Source organism: Portunus trituberculatus, chromosome 44, assembly GCF_017591435.1.
Source record: "Portunus trituberculatus isolate SZX2019 chromosome 44, ASM1759143v1, whole genome shotgun sequence".
Lineage (NCBI taxonomy): Eukaryota > Metazoa > Arthropoda > Malacostraca > Decapoda > Portunidae > Portunus > Portunus trituberculatus.
In genome coordinates, this window is record NC_059298.1 from 15,653,976 (window position 1) to 15,666,815 (window position 12,840).

Here is a 12,840-nt window from a genome sequence, read left to right on the forward strand (position 1 = left end):
CCTCTCAGTAACAAAACCGCAAGGCAGCTCCCTCACGTCCCACCTCAGTAGTAAAAAAGAGAACAAAAAAAGACAAGACAAAAAAAATAAAATAAATAAAGCTTCCACATCTACGTTATTCGACCTACGCCTTGCGGGAATTAGAAAAACAAACGGGGACTTGAGCTCATTTGTCTGGCCATAAATCTAGCTTGTCGCTGGCCGATCTTTACCCGAACTCAGGTAAGAGGGTAGGAGGGCAGGTGAGTAGGTAGCAGCCAGGTCTCAGCGCTGGCCCGGCCGGCCATGGGTAGCGCTGCCTCGGGCACCTTGATGCTTGCCCCTCACCCCCTCACCCCCACACCCAGACCCTCTGTCCGTTCTTTCTATGTATCAACACACCAACCCACCCATCTACCCACCCACCCACCTGCCCCAACACACACACACACACACACACACACACACACACACACACACACACAGCGTAGTGTAGTGGTTAGCACACTCGACTCACAATCGAGAAGGCCGGGTTCGAATCCCGGTAAGCGGCGAGGCAAATGGGCAAGCCTCTTAATGTGTGGCCCCTGTTCACCTAGCAGTAAATAGGTACGGGATGTAACTCGAGGGATTGTGGCCTCGCTTTCCCGGTGTGTGTTGTGTGTTAATGTGGTCTCAGTCTTACCCGAATATCGGTCTATGAGCTCTGAGCTCGTAATGGGGAAGACTGGCTGGGTGACCAGCAGGCGACCGAGGTGAATTACACACACACACACACACACACACACACACACACACACACACACACACACACACACACAGGCAAGATATATTATGTAATCAAAGTTAATCTACAAAAGCTGTGAGATATGTGGAGGTGTGTCATAAGACAGATGGACCGTTGATACAATATGAACATACTTGCATACACACAAACGTAGTACATAAATACATAAACAGAAAAAGAGACAAACTTGCAAGAAAAACAAACAATATACATACATGAATACATATAGACAGAGAGATAGACAGACAGACAGACAGACAGACAGACAGACAGACACACAAACAGAGAGACAGACAGAGAGATAGACAGACAGACAGACAGACAGACACACAAACAGAGAGACAGACAGACAGACAGACAGTCACAAGACAGACAGACGGACACAGACAGACGGACACAGACAGACACACACACACACACACACACACACACACACACACACACACACACACACACACACACACACACACACACACAGGTGTAGCAGAGGGCAAGACACGCGAGCAGAAGATTTGTCCCCTGCCAAACATTCACGAGCGGTGATAGATAGTTTGCCAGAAAACCACCAAATTATTTCACAGTGGATCAACAATATTTTGTTGGAGACGGACGGAAGGTGGTAGTTGAGTCGATAACATTATTCTGTTGTTATTTATAACACTACTGGTGCTGCTGCTCCTCCTGTGGCTGTTGCTACTACTGTTTCTACAAGTATTACTGCCTACCACTACTACTCTTTGTTGTTGTTGTTGCTGCTGCTGCTGCGGCTGCTGCTGCTACTACTACTACTACCACTACCACTTAGGTGTATTACTACAGCTAACTTCACCAATACTCTTCTTTTCCGTTTGTGCGGCCATGGCGTAGAGGCCGGCAGTGGCACGGGATGTGTAGATACAGGTGTGGAGTTTTGCTTAGCCAGCGGGAGCTGCTTGTATACTTCCCTGCAGTAGTACGATCTCTTGTTTAACCAGATGGCTCGGCTACTTGTGTTTTTAGAAGTAGGCGTATCAATTGAGAGCCCTTGTTGCCTTCTTGCTGCCTCCGCATGCTTCGCTGGCTGGCTGGCTGTTGCAGTGGAGGTGAAGGATGGCACGCTGGTAATTTCTGACCAGTCCACCAGTAGCAGAGTGGTTTGGGCGTGGCCTTCCTGTCCACCAAGGTCATTCCTCATTGTTATTATTCTTGCATGCAATCACATTGTTTCTTACTCTTTTCAAATACTTCTAAAACTACTGCTACTGCTGCTCCTACTTACTTCTACTACTACTACTACTACTACTGCTACTGCTACTGCTGCACTACCACCTGCTACCACTGCTGCTGCTGCTGCTGCCGCTGCTGGTAGTAGTAGTAGTAGTAGTAGTAGTAGTAGTAGTAGTAGTAGTAGTAGTAGCAGCACCACCACCACTACTGCTACCACCATTAGCACCACTGCTGCTGCTGCCACCACCACCACCACCACTATACTGCCACCATTAGCACCACCACCACCACCACTGCCACCACCACCACCACCACCACAACCATTACCACCACCACAACCACTGCCACTGCCATAACTGCTTGCTACTGTTACTACTGCTACACTACTGCTATTTGCTGCTGCTACTGCTGCTGCTGCTGCTGCTGCTGCTACCACAACCACTACCATTATTACTGCTGCTGCTCACAACAACCACTACCACTGCAACCACTACTGCTACTGCTACTGCTACCACTACTACCACCACCACTGCTACTGCTGAATAACTACTACTACACAACTGCTACTGCTGCACCACACTACACTGCTGCTGCTACCACTACTGCTGCTACTGCTACCACAACTGCTACTACTACTACTACTGAACTGCTACTACTACTGCTACTGCCACCACAACCACTACTACTGCTACTACTACTACTACTACTACTACAACAACCACTACCACCACAACAACAACAACCACTACCACCACAACAACAACAACTACTACTACCACCATTACTACTGCTACTACTACTACTATTATTACCACAACCACTATTACAACCACTACTACTAGCACTAGCACTACACACAACAACTACTACCACTACTGCATTACTACAACCACAACACTACAACTACTACACCACAACCACTACTACCACTGCTTACCACTCACCACCACTACTACTACTGCTCCACTACTGCACCACCACCACCACCACTACCACCACCACTGCTGCTACCACTTTACTACCACCACCACTACTTTACCACCACTACTACCACTACTACTACTACTACTACTACTACTACTTTTACTACTATTACTACTACTACTACTACTACTACTACTACTATCACTACCACAACTACTATTACTACTACTACAACTACAACTACTACTGCTACTACTACTACTACTACTACTACTACTACTACTACTACTACTACTACTACTACTACTGTTACTATGTCTGAGTAATTCCGATGTCATTGCAACTATTACTTCTGCTAATGCTACTTCTATTATTTAACACCATTTTCTAAACTGCTGAAAGGATAATTACTATAAATGGAAATGGAAATAATAATAATAATAATAATAATAATAATAATAATAATAATAATAATAATAATAGTAAAGAAAATGATAGTAATAATCCTCCCTGATAATAATACCGTGGGACAACTTGGCCATTCACTTTGAAATAACCAGGGTGATGAGGACAAAGAATAGTTTATGCTGTAATTGTACCTTTGTACGTACATATGACAAAATTTGTAAGCATAATCGACTCATTTCATTTATTGGATTTTCAAAACCAGTATTCAAGGCAGCAGAGGATTTCCAGCTGCTGGTTTCGCACATGTTACTATGAAAAAAAAAAAAAGAAACGGAAAACGATAATCACATGTAGAAAGAAATATCTTATAATAACTAATCATTTAAAGCACATCCACTATCATTACACACCTTCAGTACCCGCTTTTAGCAACGTTTGTGCTGCATGGTTTATGACAAGGGAGAGCACCTGTGTTACCTGACCAGTCTTCTGACACACCTGTGCATGCTTCCTAACATAATGCACTTCAATGAATCTCAAAGGATGGCCGCCGTGGTACAGTGGAACCATGCGTGCTTTGGGGTCCGAGGGGTCTTCAAGCTCACAGGTTCGAATCCTGTCCACGGTCCGAGTGTAGGTTAGGCTTCCTCACTCGGGGCAACGGTTTCCCAGCGGGTGGGCTTTGAGATAGGAGGTACCCCCAAAAAGTATCCCCTTTAGCCCATAAACTCCCGTGAAAAGCCCACATGGTATAAATAAAAAAAAAAAGATGTCGCAAAGGGAAGTGGATGCCGAGATACAGACAGTCTCCTACTCGTAAATGCGCACAGAGGATGGGGATCAGCCGGTCCTCTCTATTTACTCCAAGGATCAGCAGCATCAAGGACCAGCCTCGTTGACACCTGTTCTGAGAATTGTGCTGAATGTTGCTGTAGTATTTGCTTGACATTACTATTCTTTTTCAATCTATTACTAAATGTCTAATTGCTAACGATTTCACAACCGCGTGGATTCTCGTGACTGTATGCGATGTAGCACTCTTATAATTCCAGACAGCGATGTGTCGGAATCACCAAGTAGCAATGACTTCATATCGCCGCTCATTCACTCTGGATTATTCTAAGTGGAATTCCAACACTTCTGATAACAAGAATGATGTGAAGCACACGCACTAATTTGGAAATAAGTAATCACAACAGACATGTTCTCTGTCAAGTTACAGCACATTGATTTATAGCAAGTGCAACATTTACTCCTCCTCCTCCAGCCAAATGAAGATGAATAATAACAGAAGTAAATTAATAGAATAGTTAATATAAACAAAACAAATAAACAATAAACCAATAAATAAAGCATGGTGGGAGTGGTGGACACCGTCGAGACAGCACGACAGCTTGTGGCTGTTTGTCAAATAATACCAAAGAGAAACCAACGCTCCCTTCCCTCCCTCCGTCCCTCAACCACTAACTCTTCGCTTCATCGTCGCCATTAACAAACAACACATTCTTTTTTTTTTTTTTTATATATATAAAACAACAATATAAATTACTAGAATAAATTTGATGCACGGAAGAGCGTATTTGTACAACGCGAATCAAAGGAATTACAGTGAGTAATAAATAATAAAGGAATGTATGTAAAAACTTGTGTGTACCAGTATAATGGTGAGGCATCATGGGAGTGTGAAAGATGGTTATCATCCGTCACGAGGCGGCGTGCAAGGCCACCACGCCGCCACCTGCTGCCTCGGGACTGCACTCATTTTTTTGGACATGTGTGTGTGTGTGTGTGTGTGTGTGTGTGTGTGTATATATATATATATATATATATATATATATATATATATATATATATATATATATATATATATATATATATATATTAGTTTCAAACATAAACTAGCTTACACACTTGCCGTGATACCTCGCCATTATATACACAGGTTTTTACATAACCTTGTGTTAATTTTTCGTAATGTACACGTTTTTCTTCAGCAAGTTGGTGATCATCCTAATCTGACGGTGAGATGATGGTTCGACGGTGAAGATCAAGGCAGACCGTTGAGGCTGTACGAGGTAAGGGCAAAGGAAAAACTTCTGCCTATTTACTTTTCTCTCCTCCTCTTCTCTAAATATTACGGGAGTCGTTTGAAGCATGTAATCTTTCCATAAGTCAACGAATATTCTGTTTCATTTTGTTTATATACGTCTGTTTCTGTGTTGCAATTAAAGCTGTGATGTTTAAAGTCTGAGTGAACATGAACATGCATATGTGTACATCATCTCTTAATGTTTATCTTGATGGATGGCTGCGATTATTCCAGTTTTGTCCTGTGCTGGGCTTTCTGCTGAGAATAATGCTCCAATTACATTTGTCAGAGTGAGACACAGACACACTGTAGGAATCTGACAAGAACATGAGAATGAGAGATGGAAAGTTGAGTTCAGGCAGTCTGTAACTGACACACTCGACCCTCCATTCATCACACTACACAGAGACTGAGAACCACAAGCTTGCTGCCTAACGAAGAATAAATCCTCAAGCATGTGCAACACTCCACACACGCTCCATTACTGATGCCTCCACACAACAGCACTTCTCTGTCCCTCCAGCCAGCACGATAACGTCACCATCTCCGAACGAAGTGAGGCACGCCTGGTAAGCCACATGGGAGGAATAAGGGTAAGGGTGGGGTGCAAATAGTCTTCATTACTACCATCACCACCATCACCTCGAGTACCACCAGGCATTATCACCATCACTTCTATCACTACAACAACTACTACTACCACCTATGCCGTCCTCACATTTACCTCTCTCTCTACCTTACACTCAAATATAATATAGTCAATGCCAAACACGCTACCACTTCTGTTTTTATCTTCCTGCTGCTCCTACTTTCACAAGCACCACAAGCACCATTACGTTTTCTATCTATACAATGGAAGATCGAGAGTTTTAAAGGCTTTGTTGATATTTGTTTGTAACGAAGGGGAGGAAAATGATGAGAACAAGGATGGAGAGTAGGAGGGAAAGAGGCTGGCTGAGAGGCGGTGGAGGAAGAACGGGAAGAAGAAAAGAAGGAAGAGGAGGAAGAGAAGGAGTAGGAGGAGGCTGCGAGGAAAAGGAGGAGGAGGAGAAGGAGGAGGAGGAGGAGGAGGAGGAGGAGAGACTGGCCCAGGCGGCGGAGACTCTTCTGCGCTAATAACAGGGTCTGGAAAATCTCAACTGGGAGGGACAGGCGCACCCAGCCCATCACCCTCTTCTCTCTGCCTTGTGCGCCTTCCCACCCCGCTGCGCCTCACTCCTCTCCCTCACCCACGCCTGCACTCACAACCACTCACTAACCACCAAAGGTACTCGAGTCACATCACCCCTTTCTACGGCTGGGAATGGTTGGTTCTTCTGTTGCTCTTCTGGGTGCCACGTTGAAGGAGGCGGTGACGGGGGAGCATGTGGTGGTGAGCATTGTGTACAGACGCCCACCACAGTGTATTGCTCACCTGGCGTCGTCAAATGGGACACCTGAGGCCAGTCCGCTCACCCGCTTCCCAGCCTCATCATCCATTTCCCACAAATATTCATCCATTCTCACTCCGTTCCTCCCGCAGCAATTGTTCCCCGAGGCTTGAAATGTACTGTAAATATTCCCTTGTATCTCCCACACACCCTCCCTCCCTCCCTCCCGCCCTCTTCCTCTCCTCCGCACTCTGCTGGGGAGGGGAGGAGGGAGCGAGGGACGGAGGAAGATTGTGTAAATAACAAAAATAGACAGAAACACAAAACAAAAGTAAATTAAAGGAAATTTGGAAGACAATGAGTGGAAAAATACCATTACTCTCTCTCTCTGTGTGTGTGTGTGTGTGTGTGTGTGTGTGTGTGTGTGTGTGTGTGTGTGTGTGTGTGTGTGTTTATGGGTACAATAGTGTTTGAGAGTGTTAGCGTGTGCATGGGAGCGTAGGTGGTGAGCATTAAGATGATCGTGATGATAGTGGCAATGAGAAAGAAGAGGAGACTGAGAAGAGAGACAAGGCAAGAACGAAAAGAGAGAGAAAGAAAAAAAGTAACAGAACAAGTTATAAGAAATGAAGAAGAAAAACGGGAGAGGAAAGAAAACACATGTCATCATAACTTTTCGTATCTCTTTTCTATATTATTTGCTGTACGATTCACTATTTATCCAATCCTTCTTTCTTCCTTTCTTCTCCTCATCCTCATCCTTCCCATTCTAAATAGTATGAGTCACCTTTTATCCAATGCTCCTTTCTTTCTTTCTTTGTTCTCATCTTCATCCCACTTCTCTGAGCATGTTCATCTTTTTTTATTCGGGGTTCCTTTTCTTGTATTTCATCTCTCTTTCTCTTCTTTGTCATCCTCATTCTTTCTTTCTCTCTTTGACATCCTTATCTCTTCTTCCCTTCTTTGTCATTCTTATTCTTCCTTCTCTTCTTTTGTCATCTTCATTCCTCCTTCCCTTCTTTGTCATTCTCATCTCTCTCTCTCTCTCTCTTTCCAGTCTTCATTATCTTCATCTCTCCTTTTTTTGTCATCCTTATATCTTCTTCCAATCTTTATCGTCTTGATTTCTTCTTCCCTTCTTTGTAATCCTCATCTCTCTTTCCAACCTTTATCATTCTCATCTCTCCTCCTCCTTTACCATCCTTATCTCTTCTTCCCTTCTTTGTCATTCTCATCCCTCCTTTTCTTTGTCATTCTCATCTGTCTTTCCAATCTTTATCACCCTCATTCCTCCCTCTTTCTTTGTCATCCTCATCATTCCCTTCCCTTCTTTGTCATCCTCCTCCCTCCTTCCCTCCTGTCTAATTCTCCAACTCTCCGTGCGTGATGACATGTGTCGCCGAACGAACTGATGAGAATCTCCCCGGGGTAATGGGGCCACCGCGCTGATCGGAACCTTATCATCACAGTGGTATGCATGCTACTCCTGCTTCTGCCTCCCCGCGCCCTCACCCGCCCGCCATTCCTCGTTGCATTCATGATGGCTGAGTGTTTGTTTACATTCTGTGTATTTATGTTACAGGTACTCGTATGCCACCACGCTTGTAATGATATGTCGTGTCAGTATAATGTTATGTGGTGTAAATATTGTGAGGTCTTACTATATAGACGTTGTAGTGATGGGGAGATCAGTAAAGTAAAAAGTCAGTGGAATATGCAAGTCAAATTATCTAGGTTTCAAACTACCGTCAATATTGGAACCAGACGCCATGAATAACAGGATTTCCCTACACAAGAGAGGGTAAATACTGGTTCAGCATGACTTTCCTCCAGTTTCCCGTCCAGACAGGGGCCTGGACACTCAGACACAGGAATAATTGAAGAATAATGACACGCGTCGCCCCCATCACACATCGTCTCTTCACCCCACGCCAGGACGCCGCACCACCGCCTGACGGACGCTCCAGGAAACACGAGTGGAAGGAGATATAATTGATCCTGAGGGGCGTGGAGGCGTGGGGCGGGAAGGGCGTGTGCCTGGGCGTGCGTGTGATGTGTGCGGCGGAAGGGTGAACCAAGGAACACGATTAATAGCGTACATGCATAAGAAGTGCAAATTTCACGGGGTGTAAGGGTGTTAGGTGTTTTACATGTTGTGGAATTACAAATCGGTGAGGACATGAAACCCTGTAATGGCTGGCAGGGTGATGCTAGTGACTTAATCATTGCGGGGATGGTTGGTTCTTGCACACTAATTATACTCAAGAACAGAACAGGATGGGAAAGTGGGTAGTGTGATTATGTCCTTGCACTGAATCAAGAGAATCGTAGCTAAATGTACAGTTCAAAGTGACGCTGAATGTTAGTAATTTGTAAAGGTAAATGCATATTCAGGAGTCATCAGCACGCCTGGTGGAGAACATGGCACGGCACAGCACGGCACAGCACGCTTTTCACTGTAGCACGGAGGGACAGGTATGTATGTGTGTTAACAGCATATTAATCAACCAATTAGATCTATTAAGCATGATGAATAATGACGTGGTACACAAAGGAGCGAAGCAAACAGAAGCGTTGTACACGTTTAGCTTTGCAACGAAGCCCCAACCGCCCCAGGCTTACAAGTAATTAGCTAGTAACACCCCGCACCACTTTACACACTCCGAGCATAATTGTGAACACACCAGCACAACACAACCTGCGGGGCCCCAAGACACCATCCGTCGTACCCCATCCCTCTGTATGCTGGCCAAAAGGGCGGACGTTTGTCTTGGTAACCTGGTGTAGTGGTGGTGAAGGAATGGGACGTTCGATAACACGTGGGGGTCTAATAATTGCGGTATTTATGTATACGTGCGTTTCTCTTTTGAAGAATTATGACAAGCGATAACATGTGTGGTATGGCTGGAGCTGTTTTGTTATAGTAAGAATACACACACACACACACACACACACACACACACACACACACACACACACACACACACACTCTCTCTCTCTCTCTCTCTCTCTCTCTCTCTCTCTCCTTCATCACTCACAACCTGATAATTACAGATTTCCTCCTTGTCCGTGGTCGCTACAAATGACCTCGATTACCCTGTCAGGCTTCGGCGGGGTCACCTGTGAACTCATTAGCCAATAATTGACCTCAGGTGAGTGATGGGCTTGTCAAGGAGGTCTGGAAAGCATCAGAACGCCTTCAAACACCTTGGGGCTTGTCGGGTCAATTAAGGTCAAATTTTACCTGACGTCACCTGAGTTGTCGAGGTAATCAAAGGTGCTCCAGGTGGCGAAACGTGAGGCGCGGTACTGTTATTGTTGTTTACTCGCTCTGGGGGGGACGCAGTTAGGCGGAGAGGGAGGGAGGTAGGAAGGAAGGAGAGGGAGGGAAGGGATAGGTGTGAAGAGGGAAAGCTACGCCAGAGAGAAAGTATAGTACAGTATGCCAATGAGTTGAATATCTGAGCATTTTCTTTTGGAACTGGTTGTGCTTTTTGTTGATCTAGTTTTTTTTTTTTTCATCTGAACTGGCTGGTAAGAAAAGTTGACTGGTTGGCAGTGCTTGCATTTTTGTGTGTGAAGTCAATATACTAAACTTTAATGTCGCATATGCTTTTTGTTTCCTTTTTTTCTTGAGGGGGGAGAATGGTTGAAAATTGAGAGACTTATGTTGTGCGGTTTATTGTTTTATCTATTAATTTATTTACTCTCTCTCTCTCTCTCTCTCTCTCTCTCTCTTTACTATCATCATTACTTTTATTAACACATTATTTTCATTCTATTCTTTTATTTCATTATTCTAGTATCATTTATATGTAATCCCAACATCTTTACATACACATTTGATATACTATTGTGTACTGATCAATATTCATGGATTATCTTCTACATGCCTTAAAAGCTTTGCTTACAAATAGGCTAGCCATTAAGTTATTGCCAAATGTTCTATTTTTATACATATAGTATGTCACATTTGTACAACTTATGAGCTATAATAAATGTTCAATATTCAATGTTCTGTGTGTGTGTGTGTGTGTGTGTGTGTGTGTGTGTGTGTGTGTGTGTGTGTGTGTGTGTGTGTGTGTGTGTGTGTGTGTGTGTGTGTGTGTGTGTGTGTGTGTGTGTGTGTGTGTGTGTGTGTGTGTGTGTGTGTGAGAAAGGATTAAAGAAGAAAGATAGGGATATAAAAAATGCAGAGAGAGAGAGAGAGAGAGAGAGAGAGAGAGAGAGAGAGAGAGAGAGAGAGAGAGAGAGAGAGAGAGAGAGCCTGGGAGAGGATAATAGGAAGGCTAGTGAAGGCCAGACTCATTCACTCTTCTCACAGTATTTTTTTGTCCCCTTCTCAGTGACAGCTTCCAGTGTCTCGGGTTCGTCCCTTGCTTCCTCCTCCCTTCTTTCTTCTTCTCAACAGTGTTCCTCCTTCCTCCTCCCTTTGTGTCCCCTCGCTCATATGATTTTCTCTGTCCGTCTGTCTGTGTGTGTGTGTGTGTCTGCGTCTATGTTTGTTTAACTAAAGATTTATTTTTTGGTTTTCAGTTTTCTAAGTAATTATACGATTGACTAAAAATAATTCTCTCTCTCTCTCTCTCTCTCTCTCTCTCTCTCTCTCTCTCTCTCTCTCTCTCTCTCTGTGGTTTCCTTTATCTACCCTCGCCTCAAGTTTGTTTTATTTCTCTCTATCTTATTTTCACTCTGATATTAGCACTCATCTCATTACTTTAATCTTATCTTTGGTTTGTCTTATTTCTCTATATTTCTTCTTACCCCTAGCATTATCTGTCATCTTTACGTATCTTTACCGCCAATAAATAGATCTTCACATATATAACATTAATTCCTGAGTGTGACCTTCGCTGGCGTCAGTTCTTCAAGCAGCTCAATTTTTTTTTCCCCCACTTCACCTCACGCCAGTTTCCCTCGGCTGTTACTGGGTTGTGGTGGCCGTGCGTCGTGTGATGTGTCATGCTGAGATACAAGGGTATTCATTAACACGATGGAGAATGGTTAGTAAATGTATGATAATGTAATACAGGAACATCAAAACATTACAGCGCAAGGGAAGCTGCAAGAAGTCACTAGGTTAACACGTGGTAGTCTCTGTACTGGGTATGCGCACTTGTGTATATATCCTCTCTGTCTGTGTAACGTATAGCTAGTCTTCTGTTTAGGCTCCAAACTGAATCGGTATCTAACGGCACCTTGTATTACACCACACTGGATGAGTAGGCGCCTCACCACAACAGGAACAGGACTCGCATACACACACAGACACACGAACACCATTACTTTCATACCATACAAGTACACAACACTCTTTCCCACAAGCGTCACGTGTAGCACCAGCCTCACCTTGCCGCCACACAATGAGCAGCGCTACAAAAAAGTCCCTAATGTACTGTACTTTTAAGAACACCCAGAAGAGTCCCTCAACTGTCCAACTGCGGAGAAAAACGTTGTATTTACGAGAGTCTGGAAACGTTTTTGTGGTTGTCGCCTGTCAGATAACTTCCCATCCAGTGCGTGTGTTAAAGTTTTGCTTCTTACATGAAATTTTGCCTCACCTTAGATTAATTATTCCGTGTCGTGGTGTAAGAAGGGATGTTTTCCTTAGTCCGTTCCTCGCAATAACACACACACACTCTTGCCTCGAGCTTCAAATACGCATAAATGTTGAGCGTGATGAAAATACTACGAACTTAACTGGTATTAATTATGGAGTGCTTTTGAATATTGTCCATTATGATTCTACTGAGGTATCATCGTGATCCGCATAAACATTTTCCAGTTTCAGTAGCATGACCATCCAAAAGGGTAGAACATTTCGAGGCTACACGCATAAATATCCACCTCGGAGCATCACAGCCAGCAACGAGGCTTCCATCATGATAAGGACCTTAAATAATATATGTAAATCAACGTTTATTTTTCAAAAGTTTACGTAAATATTGTTATACTACGTGTGTCTCATTTCCCGCTGGGCGAGTGAGAAGAAACCATTAAGCGGAACTGACGCCTCCTCCGTCACGCTCTCTGGGGGTTACCCGCCTACCTACACCCGCGCCTCTCCCCGCAACACA